Raw genomic sequence first — 15,138 nt, 5'->3', positions numbered from 1 at the left:
CCGGGCAGCTTTCCAGGACCAGTAGCACCTGGTGAGAACAGGCACTTTGTACGGAAAGGCGGAGACCAAGCATTTTATCCTAAATGCCACCATACTGGTACGATGTTTTTTTGGATGAGGTCAGCTTCTTAAATAAAGAAAAAGATGAAGTATTAATTATGAAATGATAAATGTTAAAGGTGTAAAGTTCAAAGCGTGAAAGAGAACGTGCTGTTAGCTGTGTGCAATAGAAAATATAAGTCATGCAGCTACCAAAGAGGTGGGAAATTCGTCAGCCTCCGGAAGAGCTGGGTTCCCACGGCCTGGATAAGAATCCATGAGCTTTTGAAATTAAATCTTCTCATTTCACATTACACTTTCGTGTTTAAAAAAAGGAGCGAGAGGGAGAAGAAAATATAATGATCGGATTTAGTATTGTCTTCAGTGACATCGAAGTTTTGACAGTGTACTCCTATGTTCAAGATGAGAGAGACTGCTGATATCATGCACAGAAAATGCCAATAAACAACTAAATTGAGTTGCAGAAGTGGGCCTTACTTTTAGTTACTTGATTGAGCATAGCCTTGATAATAAGTGCTAATTACATTTGATTAATTTGTTACCTACAATATAATTAGCTCCATTAAAATTGTGAGCTATAAACTCAATGCTGTCGAGTAGGATCGGATTCATAGCGCCCCCTCCGTGGGTTTCCGAGGCAGTATCACTACGGAGGTACATTGCCCAACCTTCCTTCCGAGGAGTAGCTGGTGCATAGAAATAATAGTGACTTAAATAAGATGTATTTAATAAAGACCACTTGCAAACATAAGGACTCCAGACTTGTAAAGATGGCTCCATAATTATCAGGGACACAGGTGGCTCTTCTCTCGTTGCTCTGTCGTTCCCTAAAGGTGGCTTCCACCCTATGGTCCAAGGAAGCACCTCCAGTTCTAGCCATTACATCTGGGTTTCGCTTTACTTAGTTTTTGCCTTTCTTTTGTTTTGCCTTTGAAATAAATTTATATTTTATTAATAACAGTAGTCGGCATATGTACACAATTGAAGACGTTAGTGCTACAAGTATTTGTAAGACAGTGAAATTTATTTAATTGTGTATTTGACTTTCTTTTGACATGATTCGGTAATCCCATGACTCAATATTTGAAGATCTGTATAGACTCGACTCACAAGAGGTTGCTAAAATAGTACATAGAGGGGCTCCTGTATCCATCATCCTGTTCCCCCCAGTGGTGACATCGTCAAATCTAATAAATTTATTGGAATGATGCAGTTAACTAACTACAAACCTTACTCATTTCACCATTTTCAATCCACGCACTCCCAGGAGCTCTGGTAGCGTGGTGCTTAAGGCATTTGACTGCTAACCAGAAGGCTGGCAGTTCAAACCCACCAGCCACTCCTCAGAAGGCAGATTGGGCAATGTACTTCCGTAGTGTTACCGCCTTGGAAACCCAAGGAGGGGTCGCTCTGAGTCAGGTCCGACTTGACAGCACACAACAACAACAACAACAGCACTCCCTGTTACATGTTGTTATGATTAATTCTATGACAATTTATCACATATATAGATTCATATATTGTTGCTGTTGTTTAGTCGATCCTCAACTCCTGGAGACCCATGTATGATAGAGTAGAACTGAAATCCGTAAAGTTTTCCTACCTGTGATCTTTATGGAAGTATTATAATGAAAATACAAACCGTTTCATCACCACAAAGGAATTCCATAGTCCTGGCTCTTTATATTCACCCTGGACCTTTTCGTCCCTAACCCTTGACAACCACTAATCTCTTTCAGTCTCTGTAATTTTTCCATTTCAAAAATGCTATATAAGTTGAATAATACCATATGTAACCCTTTGAGACTGGCTTTTTTTTTTTTTTTTTCTCGTTGTAATGTCCTTTATCAATCCAAGTTGTTATGTGTATGAAAAGTTTGTTGTTTTTTACTACTGATGGTATTGATTGTCTGAATGTACCACAGTTTGTTTAACCATTTACCTTTTGAAGGATATTTAGCCATTTTCAGTTTTACCAAAGTAAACCAAACCATAACTACTGCCATCAAGTCAATTCCAGCTCATATCGACCTGATAGGACTGCCCCATGGAGTTTCCAAGACTATATATCTTTACAGAAGCAGACTGCCTCATCTTTCTTCTGTGGAGTGGCTGGTGTGTTCAAACCACCAACCTTTTGATTTGCAGCTGAAAGCCTTAACTACTGTGCCACGAGATCTCTTTCTTTCAGTTTTGGGCTATTGCAAATAAAACTGCTATGAATATTTGATTACAAGTTTTTGCATGAACATAAAATTTCATTTCTCTAGGACAAGTGGCCATGAGTACTATTGTTGGGTTATACGGTAAGTATATGTCTAACTTTATAAGAAACTGCCAGACTAATATCCTGTCTGCTAGACCATTTTACATTTCTTCAGCAATGTACAAGTGTCCAGTTCCTTAACAATCTTGTCAACATTGGATGTTATCGGTATATTTGCTTACTTACTTACTTATGTATAGCCATTCTAATGGGTGTGTGAAAGAAAGAGCTCTGGTGGCACAATGGGTAAAGCACTTGGCTGCTAACCCAAAGGATGGAGGTTCAAACCCAGTAGCTCTTCTGCAGAAGGAAGATAAGGCAATCTACTTCTGAAAAGATGTATAGCCTCAGAAACCCTACAGGAGTTGCTGAGTTGGAAGCAACTCGATGGCAGTGGGCTTTTTGTTTTTTGGTTTTTTTTTAAAGGTGTGTAGTGGCATCTCTTGGTGGTTGTAATGTACATTCCTTAATGGCTATTGTTCTTGAACATCTTTTCCTGTGTTTACTTACCATCTTTGTATATTATATGGTGACATGTTTGTTGATGTCTTTTGCCAATTTTATAATTGAATTGTTTGTTTTCTCACTCTTGAGTTGCTTAGAGGGCACTGACTCTATTAAGGGTGATGGAAAATTTTGGAAACACTAATGGTGATAGTTGAACAACATGATAAACATAATTAATGTCACTGAACTGTACACATGATGAATGTTGGAATGGCAAATATTTTATAACATACTTGCCACAATTAAAAATAAATATACTAAAAATACATACATTATGGATATGTGTATGGTGATGGTTAATTTTATGTATCAACTTGGCTAGTCTATGATTCCTAGTGGCTTAGCCAAACACAAGAATAGTAGTTGTTCTATAATAAAATAAAATGCAATGTAATGTGATAACTTTCCATAATGTAATCTAATGCAATAAATAAATGAGTTGAAAGAGGTGTTTTCTTAGGGTGTGTTCTGACCCGAGAATGTAAATAGATATTTTGGCAGAACTTGCTCTCTCTCGACACTCTGCACTCTTCTTGTCATCACCTGATCCTGGGATGCAAGGCAGCGTGCCTGGGTGTCTCCAGCCCACCTACTGGCTGATGCAATTTGGACTTGCCAGCCCCACAACTGCTTGGGCCACACCTTAAAGCAAATCTCTCTCTCTGGCTATGTTTTATCTAGAGAGCTCTAAGACATGTCCACTGTATAACTTGTAAATGTTTTCTCTCAGCTGATTGCTTATCTGTTAATTTTCTTAGCATGGTCTTCCACAGAGCAAAACATTTCAATTTTGATGAACTCCAGTGACTGAGGTTTTCCTTTATAGATTGTGCCTGTGATGTCATGTCTAAGATTGATTGCCTCACCCAAAGTCATGAAGATTTTCTCCTATATTCTTTTCAAAGTTTTATAGTTTTACCTTTTCATCTATGATCTGTTATTAGTAAATTCTTAAGTGAATTTAGGGTTAAGTTAAGGGTTACTTTTTTGGCAATTGATGCCAATTAGTTCACCATCATTTGTTTGAACTGGTTTTGCTCCTGTGTCAGATGTTGGATATATTTGGGCACATCTGCATTTTAACCATCAGGAAGTGTAAAACAGAGGAAAAGTTCATGCTTGCACCAGTTACATGGGAAAGAGAGAAATGTGATCTTTATTACAAGCAGCCCTATGCCCAGCTGAAATCAGGATGTCTGTTACTACAGGAGAAGAAGATAACATATATTTAGGTACAAGGAGAAGTCCCTAGCAGAGCAGCCAGCATAAACAGACCAGGGTCATGCAGTCTGGCGGGTTTTCCCTCTCATCAAGGTTCGGCAGAGAAGTGACATGGCCAACCCATCTCTGTGCCCTTTCTCCTGAAGACATCGTGCTCCTGCCTGGCTCACTGTGCAAGCTTTAATATTTCATGTCCACTTGTTGCCTCCCTCCCTTCTTATCCAGATCCTGACTGCAGCATTGTACACCTGACGGATAAATTACACCTAATTCATTTTAGATGGCCCGATTCTCTTATAGTTTGTGATCTCTGTGTTTCTGACTCAAGTCTGGAAAAATCACAGATGATGTATTTGGTAATACATTGGCCCTAAACGTGAATGATTTCTGATCTTGAGATTTCAGATAAAAGACAAGAAAATTACACAGGTAGAAGAGATATAGTCCCTTTGAGGGCAAATACACATTTGCACCAAGAGACCTCAGTGCCAAGACAGGAGGTCAGAAGAGAGTAGGGTCTTGCTATGCTCCATCTTTATTGGTAGTGAATGAGAATCACTTAATGTTTACATGGTGCCCAAAGTATCCCTAACATTTTTCACTCAGGTGAGAAGCAGCTAAACTCTATTAGAAAATATGTCCTATTAATCATATGCTGAGTTTTCTCTGGTACCAAGAGAGGGTTAGGCTGGCCAGCAACCAGAGGTTCTGGCATCCAGGGGCATGTGGAGCAGGAGTTGGGCTAGAACAGAGAAATCAAAACCTTCAAACAATGACTCCCATTACCATTGACATTCTTTTTCCTTTACTATGTATTTTCTTCCTAAAAATGTTAAATTTTGTAAATGTGACTAGACTTTCACATGCACAACAAATAGAGAGGTAGATTCAGATTTATAATTCCCAAGAGTGTCCTGGAGAGCCGATTGTAGTTTTGTTCTTTGTATTGTAAAAATGAATATTCATGACTCCATATCCTCTTCATATTGCAGAAAACCAAGGAATTAGATCAACCAGTAGTAACTCTATCAGCTTTAATGTTGATGTAAGTGAATATGTTAAAAACTTTACAAAGCTACCTGCTGTTGTTGTTGTTGTTGTTATGTGCCCTCTAGTCGGACCAGACTCACAATGACCCCTCCTTGGGTTTCTGAGGCAGTATCACTACGGAAGTAGATTGACCCATCTTCCTTCCAAGTAGTGGCTGGTGGTATTAAATCTTATTACTAGTGGCAAATGCATTTTGACACACTTATCATTGAGTTTTGACACATCTGTAGAGAGGGTGTTTAGTAATCAATTTTTACTTACATTTCATTTTACTAAAAAGACAAGTGTTAGAGAAGGAGAAGCAACATACACACTACACTTTGGGGTGTTTAATGGTCCAGAGTGTCAGCTCTGAAGTCTGAGTTCTAATCTTGCCACCTCTATTAGATGGTCACCTTGGGTGAATTACTGAATCACTCTGTGCCTCAGTTTCCTTATATGAAAATGGAGGGTGATGTTATTAAATACCATATAATGTAGCTATAGTAAAGTAGGTTATCTACATAAACTGTTGGAGTGAGCACCCAGAGGGAGAATGATTAAAAATACTAATATTTACATCTGATAAATCAGAAGTGAATTATCTTTGTGAATCAGAAGCTTTCCAGTTCTGGTATGGGCCAAGTTCCAAGGAATTAAAATTCAAATATTTATCTATATTTAAAAATAACCAAGTAGAGAAAAAGAAACATTTCATTGTAAATTACATTAATTTTCAAATTACAATGTCAAATTTTAATATCATTGATTAAAATGTATTACTTTTTCATAAACACCAGTATTTCGTAAGTATTAATTCATTTATCCATTCAACAAATTTTTAAGTACCTAAGTCATTACCACGTATCAGGTACTGTTTTAGTGGCTTGGAATTTGTCAGTAAATAAAATAGAAGAAAACTTTTGCCTTTATATATATAAAGGTAGTCCCTGACTTACAACAGCATTCTGTTCCAAGGATTTCCTTGTAAATCAGTTTTTATATAAATCAAATACATCATTTTTTTTTAAAGTTCTCATTATCATTGCTTTTATCATCAGTATCTTTGTAAAATTGATCTTTATTTGTCTTTGAGGATTGTCATCAGAATGACAACATCAGCAAATTGCATGCTACAACACCATATGTAGTACATAATACTAACAAAAAGATGTACAACAAGAACAAAAACAGAAGCAGAAGTTGATAAGTATGATTCATAGTAACTCAAATAAGCTGGACACTACCTGTATATATGAAACATATACATTCATACTTTATGCTTGAAATTACCTTCAGTATCCAACATTTTTATTGATTGATTTCTAGATGGCTCATTTTTATTGCATCTGAAATATCTGAACTTCAATTTGCACATTATCACTACTTCTATTAACAATTTTCTCTCTTCAAGGATGAACCACAGAAGTTAATCTCAATTCCATTACTGATGTAATTTAGTAAGAGAATTCCATTCTTCCAAATGAAGATCTCTGGAAGAGAACTGGTCTCTGCGGATTTCGACAGACATAGGTAATAACATCAACTTTCATTCCTTAGCTTCTGGCTGTACAATAACTGCTTTTTTTTTTTTTTTTCCTTTCAGCTTGTTTTTTAAAGAGAAAGGGACAACATGTCCACTAACCACATCCAGTGACATTACTCTAACTAAATAAACTTGAAACTTTTCTTAGAAAATTGAAGAAAAGTTATTTGAGGAAGAATATGATTGCTATTGTTGTTAGGTGTGTCAAGTCAGCTAAGACTCATAGTGACCCTACATACAACAGAGCAAAACACTGCCAAGTCCTGCACCATGCTCACAATCCCTGCTGTACTTGAGCCCGTTGTTGTAGCCACCATGTCAGTCCATCTAATTGAGGGTCTTCCCCTTTTTCACTGACCCTCTACCTTACCAAGCATAATATCCTTCTCCAGAGCCTAATCCCTTCTGACCACATGACCAAAGTAGGTGAGACAAAGTCTGACCATTCTTTCTTCTAAGTAGCATCCAGTTGCACTTCTTCTAGAAAAGATTTGTTCATTCTTCTGGCAGTCCATGGTATTTTCAGTATTCTTTGCCAACACTACAATTCAATGGTGTCAACTCTTCTTCAGTCTTCCTTATTCATTGTCCAGATTTCACACATGCAAGTGAGACAATGGGAAACACCATGGCTTGGGTTCAAAGTGCCATCTTTGCTTCTTCTTAACACTTTTTGGAGGTCTAGTACAGCGGATTTGCCCAGTGCACTACAACATCTGATGTCTTGACTACTTACTGCTTCCATGGGTGTTGATTGTGGATCCAAGTAAAATGAAATCCCCAGCAACTTTAAACTTTTCTCCATTTAGCATGATCCAGTTGTGAGGATTTTTTGTTTTCTTTATGTTAAGGTGTAATCCATACCGGAAATTGTAATCTTTGATCGTCATCCATATGTGCTTCAAGTCCTCTTCACTTTTAGCAACCAAGATTGTATTATCTACATATCACAGGTTGTTAAGGAGTCTTCCTCCAATCCTGATGCTGCATTCTTCATAGAGTCCAACTTCTTAGATTATTTGCTCAGCACACAGATTGATTAAGTATGGTGAAAGGATACAACCTGATGCACCCCTTTCTTGATTTTAAACCATGCAATATCCCATTGTTCTGTTTGAATGGCAGCCTCTTGGTCTATGTACAGGTTCCTCATGAGCAACAAGAATACAATTAAATACCCTCAAATGTGCAACATTAATGACATATAAGTCTTTTTCCTTCAAATGACCTATATTCAGAGGAAACTATGCATGTTGTTTTATTTTGGATAGAAACAAATCCTTTTCTAGGGCTATTTAATTGTACAGGAAAAACTTGACAATTCTATTGGTGTTTGATTTTTATAGTACCTTGTTAGTTTACCTTTTGACATATACAAATAATCATTTCCTTAATAAGTGGTTCTTTTAATTATTGTTATTTATTTTTAATAATTTAAAAAATATTTTTGTCACTGTTTTCATTTCTCAGTGTTGCTGTAACAGAAATACAAGTGAATGGTTTTAGTAAACAGAAATTGTTTTCTCATAATTTAGGAGGCGAGAAATTTGAATCCATGGACCTGGTTCTAGGGGGAAGGCTGTCTCTGTCCATTCTGAGGAAATCCTTGTCCCAGCTTCCAATGTGTTCTTCTTTGCACTCCTTGGAGATCTCCATATGGCACCTCCTGTTGCCTTATTTGAGCTTGTTTGCCTCTGGGCCTCATCTGCTCCTTTTCTATTTCCAAAGTGATCGGTTTAAGATGCACCCTACTTTGATATGGACTCATTAATATAACAAAAATAATTCTACCCCCAAATGGAATCACATCCACAGATGTAGGGGTTAGGATTGACAACACATACCTTTTAGGGACACACTTCAATCCATCACAGTCACCATGATTTTAAAGTATTACTATGAAACTTGCTGTTGTTGGGGGCCTTCAACTGGATTCTGAACTATAGCGACTCTATATAACAGAGTAGACGTACCCCACAGGGTCTCAAAGGTTGTAATCTTTACCGGAGCAAGTCACTAGGCCTTTTCTCCCATGGAGCTGCTGGTGGGCTCAAACTATTCACCTTTCCATTAGCAGCTCAGTGCTTAACCATTGTGCCACCAGGACTCCTCACTATGAGGTTAAGTACTCATTTTCAGAGAAAGTTTCAATGTTCCATGGAAGTGATCAAAATAATTGCCAGGAGATGCCTCTCTATCTAATGTTCTTCAGCTGCACACATATTTTGAGATGGGGTGAAGATATGGTGGGGTTTTCTAGGGTCTCAAAGGAATGTTTTAATATCTTCAGATAGAACAAAATCATTCAAAGACGCTTCTCACTTGTGCTTGTCCTCTTGCTTCTCTCTTTTCCCCACTGTTTTTCTTCTTCTTTTTTTTTGTCTCCTCACTGTTCACTCTCCAAATATATGAAATGAAGAGTCAGGTACTGTTAGCTAATGGTGGTAATCAGAGAAGGAAGTTTCATTGTCCTCTTATCTCAGGTCACTGAATGCAGACACAGCCAGCTGCTATTCCATTTTAAAATTACTTTGCAAACAACTCATCTATTAAAACAGAAAAAAATCTAGCTTAGCCTTATATTACCTGACACAAAGACTATCTTCTACACATCACTCAATCATTAATAATTAATTGGCACATCTAGTTCTCCACTGATACGTTGAAGAATCATATTACTGTTCCCAAAGGCAGCACAAGGTTTTTATCTTTCACTAGCAAAGCAAAGCAGGATCTACTGAATTTATGATGAACCAATTCACCAATTAAGATGCTTTCAATCCAAGATTTTTTTTTTTTTCACTTCTTGGTCCATCTAGATTGATTATATCCACAGCTCAAATGTGACTAAGAAGTTGGGCAGCCCTCTGATTTGACAGTGTATATTGACAATATTAGTAGTGCTGGCAGTTCCAAGATCTTTTCTTTTGGCAGGGGTAGTGGTGATGGGGAATCAGTGCAGTCTGTAATCTGATGGTCCTTGCCAAAATATTTTTACTGCAAACAGAAATTTAGTCTTACCTCAGCCACACCAACATTTCTGAGTATTTTTCATTGGCAAAGACCCACAGGGAATAAATTGACACATGCGCCTGACCTCATCAGGTCAGATTTTGTAGGTTACAGAAGCAGACTTCCCTCAGTATCCTTGGTTCCTTCCTTAGTCAAGAAAACTACTTAGAAGAAAATATGGTCAGATGAACCACTGCTACTTTTTAACACAGAGATGATTCTATATAGCAATATTCTCTTTTAGCATAGAAAACATTGTCATTGTTCTGCTAAATGACATTTAAAGAAGAATTTAGACCAAAGTATTTCAGTCATTGTGATCAACCTTTTTTTCCAAATAGCCTCCTACTGTCATCATCAGTCAGTTCAACATCAAGTCCAAGAAACTTATCTTATTTTGTGACTTTATCATTTAAACCTCAACATCTATCTCCCAGCTCTTCTTGTAAGCATCAAATGTTTAATATTGTAATATACTTGCAGTTAGAAGTTGAAGATACATTAAGTTTATTAGATTTATGGAAGTGTGCTTGAATTTATATCAGTTGAATACCTGAAGCTAAACATGGGCTTTTCAAAATTATTATTTTCTTTTAGAATATAAAGAAGCGTACTTTCTCAGGTAATATTGGCAAGTTCTGCTACTTATATATACAGAAATATATAGTCTATTTTATTTAAATTTATCTTGAACAGAAGTTCAAGATATTTTTGTGGGTTTTTTTTTCTTTGTTAGCTTTGTGCCTGTTTCAAGAAATAGTTGATTTTCTTAAATGAAGAAAGAGATCCTGGGAAGCCGTCATTCCAAATAATCTAGAGAAGACAATTTTAAGCTATGGGTCCAAAGAATTTGGCACTTTAGGCAACAATTTATAATCCTCCATCATACCCTGGCATTTAAAATAATCACAGTTTTGTTATTTTATCTTGCAAATTGTGTCCTCTGAGGCTGCTATTCAAAGAAAAATGTACAAAAATATAGATTAAAACCAATCATTCTGTCATTCTCTGTTCTACATCTTAGTGAAAATGATGGTGACAGATGAAAATTCTTTGAAAGAAGGATTGCCTCTGTATATCAACCCAAACATAACTTGTTTTGCATTGTCAGATAACAATGCTGACTGCAGCAAAGAAAAAGTAAACATGGACAGGGACATCAGTGGAAAGAACATCAGTCAATTTCTACCAATAATAAATAAATGAAGGAAAAAAAAATATTTACTACATGGTTGAAATATCTGAAGCCCATAACATTTAGAAGTGAAGTTTCCAAATATCCTGTGAGCATTTTCAGAACTGATACTGAATATCAAGGGGTAGTTTGTTCATCCTCAAAGTCATGTGGTTATTATTTTTCTTTCCTATAATTTGGTATGGGAGCTCTGGTGGCGTAGTGCCTAAGACATTTGACTGCTAACCAGAAGGCTGATGGTTCAAACCCACCAGTCACTCCTTGGAAGGAAGGTTGGGCAATCCACTTCTATAGAGATACTGCCTCAGAAACCCAAGGAGGGGTTGCCAGGAGTTGGAACTGACTCGACGGCAATGGGTTTTATAATTTGGTATGGCACACTTCTTGTATTGATCTGGTTAAACACAAACCCTGACAAGATTGTGGTTCAGAACTACTGTAAAATTGACAAGCCCATGGGAGGAGAGAGAAATTGGTGAAACAATGTCATGGAAAACCAAGCCAGTTGCCCTTGAGTTGATTCCAACTTATGGTAACCCCACGTGTGCAGAACAGAATAGCACGTCATGGGGCTTTCAAGGTTATCTACCACAGAAGGAGCCCCAATATTGAAATCAAGCCATTTTAAAACTTTCCAAACAAAAGAGGCTTTGCAAGTGGTCAGTTGTCCTTGTTGGTAAAGTCAAAATGTCTGAACTTTGTCAATCATGTTAAAAAGATATATTGAAATATCCTGGAGCAATGAATATTATATGAATTGTTCCAAGATCACTGGAAATTCTGTTCTGCATTTGGAGGATAGTATCGGGCCCTGGTGGCACAGCAGTGAAATGCTCAGCTGATAATGAAAAGATTGGCAGTTTGAACCAACTAACTTCTCTGTGGGAGAAAAATGTGGCAGTCTCCTTCCATAAAGATTTACAGCTTTAGAATATGGTGGGGCAGTTCCCCTCTGTTCTATAGGGTCCCTATGAGTCAGAATCAATTTGACGACAATGGGTTACTCTGGCTCTACACATATAGGTGACTGCATTTTTTGACTCTTCTGACCTAGCTGACCAGTTGACGGTCAGAACATCAATCAAAATGGAGAAGCCAGCCTTTTTGGACTGAATTTTGTCCTCTCCAAACTCGGCAACTGAGTGACATTTGAAAACAGAATACTTAGAAGATGGTGGGTGCACTTTCAATTTTTACCTAAAATGAATTTATTTTCTCTGCCTACTGCTTCATTTTCCTCAGAAATGAAAACCGTCACCTGACTTGCAGGATATCCACTGAAGATATAACTTTTCCACTCTTAATAACCGACAGTATCATTCTTGGAATTTTTCTGTCTGCTCCTCGTCTGTTTTATAGCGTGGAGCAGAATAAAAATAATCTCAATGGAGCTAGCACCAGAGAAGGCACTGTGATCTGGAAGAAAATTGGGATGCGGCAGTTTCCGCTCTCTGCTTTCATGTGTGAGTACCCTGTGATGCTGGGCACCCTAAGGCCTCTGCCTCCCACTACTGCTGAAATAACTCAGCCTTTTAACCAAGCTCACCTGTCATTAAGATTTCCCCAGAGAAATGCACCTTTAAGAACACTTCCTCTTGCCACCATGCCTGCTGAAAAGTCTTTGGCCTCTCTTCTTGTCCTTGCCACATAATAGCTCTAGGTCCACAATAAGACAGTCAAAATAGAGTCTCTCCAAAATTTTGTTGTGCCATTTTCTTGAGCTATAAAATTAAAAAACCATTGCTAATCTACTTTTCAAGTTAGATCTAAAAGCAAGCATTATAGAGAGATGTCCAGGCACTCCAGTGATAGCAGAACATAAGAGTATTGCAGATGAATTTGCTCTTTAGGTTTGAAGGAATAACAACTTCATTCAACAAGAAATGGATCTAATCCCTGCATTCTTTTGATTAATGCCATGCATTGTACATAGATTGCAAAGAAACTAGAACTGTACATGGAACAGCAGAAGTTAGAGAAGGAATTTCCTGAGGTGATGACCTTCAAACCCTTTGCTGGAGGCCAGGAAGATTGGGTAGCGATCACTTGTGGCACAGCTGGGACTCAACCACATGTCTTCCTCTCAAGAATTCGACCTGAAGACATTTACAAGAGAAGACGATATGACCTGAGATCCCACTAATGTGAACTATGCTAAATTTGACATTGCCTTTCTGTACTTCTGGAGCTCTGGTGGCATAGTCCTAAGGCCTTTGACTGCTAACCAGTAGGTTCAAATCCACCAGCCACTCCTTGGAAGGAAGACTGGGCAATCTACTGCCGTAGAGAAACTGCCTCAGAAACCCAAAGAGGGGTTGCCATGAGTTGGAGTCAATTTGATGGCAATGAGTTTTTTTGGTTTTATGTAATTCAGTTTTATGCTAACGTTCGAAGAGCAAAATGTAAAAATACAACTGAAAACATGTTTAACCTAATCAAAAAAATTGTGTTTAACTGCTTTATTGCATTAGTTAATTTACGTAACTAGATGCTGCTACTTAGAGACGGTCGAAATATAAATTGTGATCTGGAAAGATCCTGCAAGATCATTTGGTTAAGCCCTCTGCTATCAACCAAAGAAGCTTTCTTCTAGTCAATTTGTAATAAAATCTGCTTATTAAAAAAGATTGTCTAGTATCTAGATATATTCTGTGATCAATTAGTTTTGTTACTGTTGCTGCTGTTGGCTTTTTTGTTTGCTTGTTTGTTTTTCTGAGTATATCAAGACAGCATTTTTAATCTAAACTATTCTATAATTTGGATTTTATCCTGAATTTGATGATTCTGTTTCCTACTTAGTAAAACTTAGAGGAGTTTTGTTATGCATGTGTCTGCCTTTCCTCAATTTTCCTGTGCAGAATTAGACTGTAACCAGTATAAGCCATCATTTGTACTTGTTGATTACATTTAAAAATTGTAGTCATTTTTGTTTTATAAATGATCCAGATATTTTAATATTCATTTGATATACACATAGATCATGCTGTTAAATTATATTTTTACTCTATATGAAAGACAATAAAAATAAATGACATAGAAAAAGATACAACTATAAGTCAATGAGATTGCTTGCATATATAACTTAGAAATTTGGTTTTATGATTTTATAACCACTCCTTACATGATTATAGATTTATTTTTCCTTAAAAGAGTTAATATTTACAGGAAAAAAACTGTCATTTAATCTTTTTAGAAATAAAGTTGCTTATAAATATATTCAGAAGCATGGCAGTGCATAATACTGTACAATCATCCTCTTCCAGCAGTGGATCCTGTCAATTGAACTGGACCAGTGGAGTGTCTAAGAAACTCTAGTCATATAGTGGTTAAGGTATTTAGCTGTTAACCAAAAAGTTTGGCAGTTCGAACCCTTCAAATCCACCAGCCACTCTGTGGAAGAAAGGTGAGACAGTCTGCTTCCGTAAAGATTTACAGCCTTGGAAATCCAACGGGGGTGGCTGTGAGTTGGAATCAACTCCATAACAGTGAGTTTGGTTATTTTGTTTTTAGTTGAGCTTATAGAAGGCCTTCAAGCTAAAAAGCAAAGAACTGAGAGATAAACTTCTGATATCTGCTGAGCAGTTTTTCACTTGCTATTCTACATATAGGAACCTTGGTGTCACAGTTGTTAAAGCACTCAACTGTTAACAAAGCCCACCCACTTGAATCCATCAGCTGCTCTGCAGTGGAAAGATCTGGCAGTCTGTTTTGTAAAGATTTACAGCCTTGGAAATCCTGTGGGACAGTTCTACTCTGTCCTATAGAGTCACTATGAATTGGATTCAATTTGATGGCAATGGGTTTTGGTTTTGGTTTTATTCTACATATAAAATCAAGTCCCCTTATTCAGTCAACTCTAGTTCTCCCTGCTCACTATACAGCAATACAAAACAGTAATCATCTGTCCCTTGGCCACAGGAAGAACAAGAGCTAATGGGAAATCCGGCCCTTCCCTGCTCACTTTTTGTTCTTTCCCTGTTTTTCAATTTATTATTTTGGAACACTAAGCAATAAGGAGGTTAGGGTTAAAAACACTATTGTTTTATTTGATAAATATTTCTCTTGCATGAAATTGGGGTGTGAAGAGATGCATGTTGGGCCTTATTACCCACTGGCTCCCAATATCTCTGATCCTAAATGAAAGTTGGAAAACATACTGCCCTTCAGTACCCATTAGGCAAATGGGTCCTCCTCTGTACAATGACCAGAAAACAAAGAAACAGTACAATAAAGTTGTGGTAAATAGGAATTTGAAGGTGCTTCTTAGCTTTGTGTGGTTAATTGAGATTGCCCATGATCAGG

Source organism: Orycteropus afer, unplaced genomic scaffold (assembly GCF_000298275.1).
Source record: "Orycteropus afer afer isolate SDZICR_OR568_19922 unplaced genomic scaffold, OryAfe1.0 scaffold00170, whole genome shotgun sequence".
In the NCBI taxonomy this organism is placed as follows: Eukaryota; Metazoa; Chordata; class Mammalia; order Tubulidentata; family Orycteropodidae; genus Orycteropus; species Orycteropus afer.
This window is presented reverse-complemented; position numbering follows the sequence as displayed.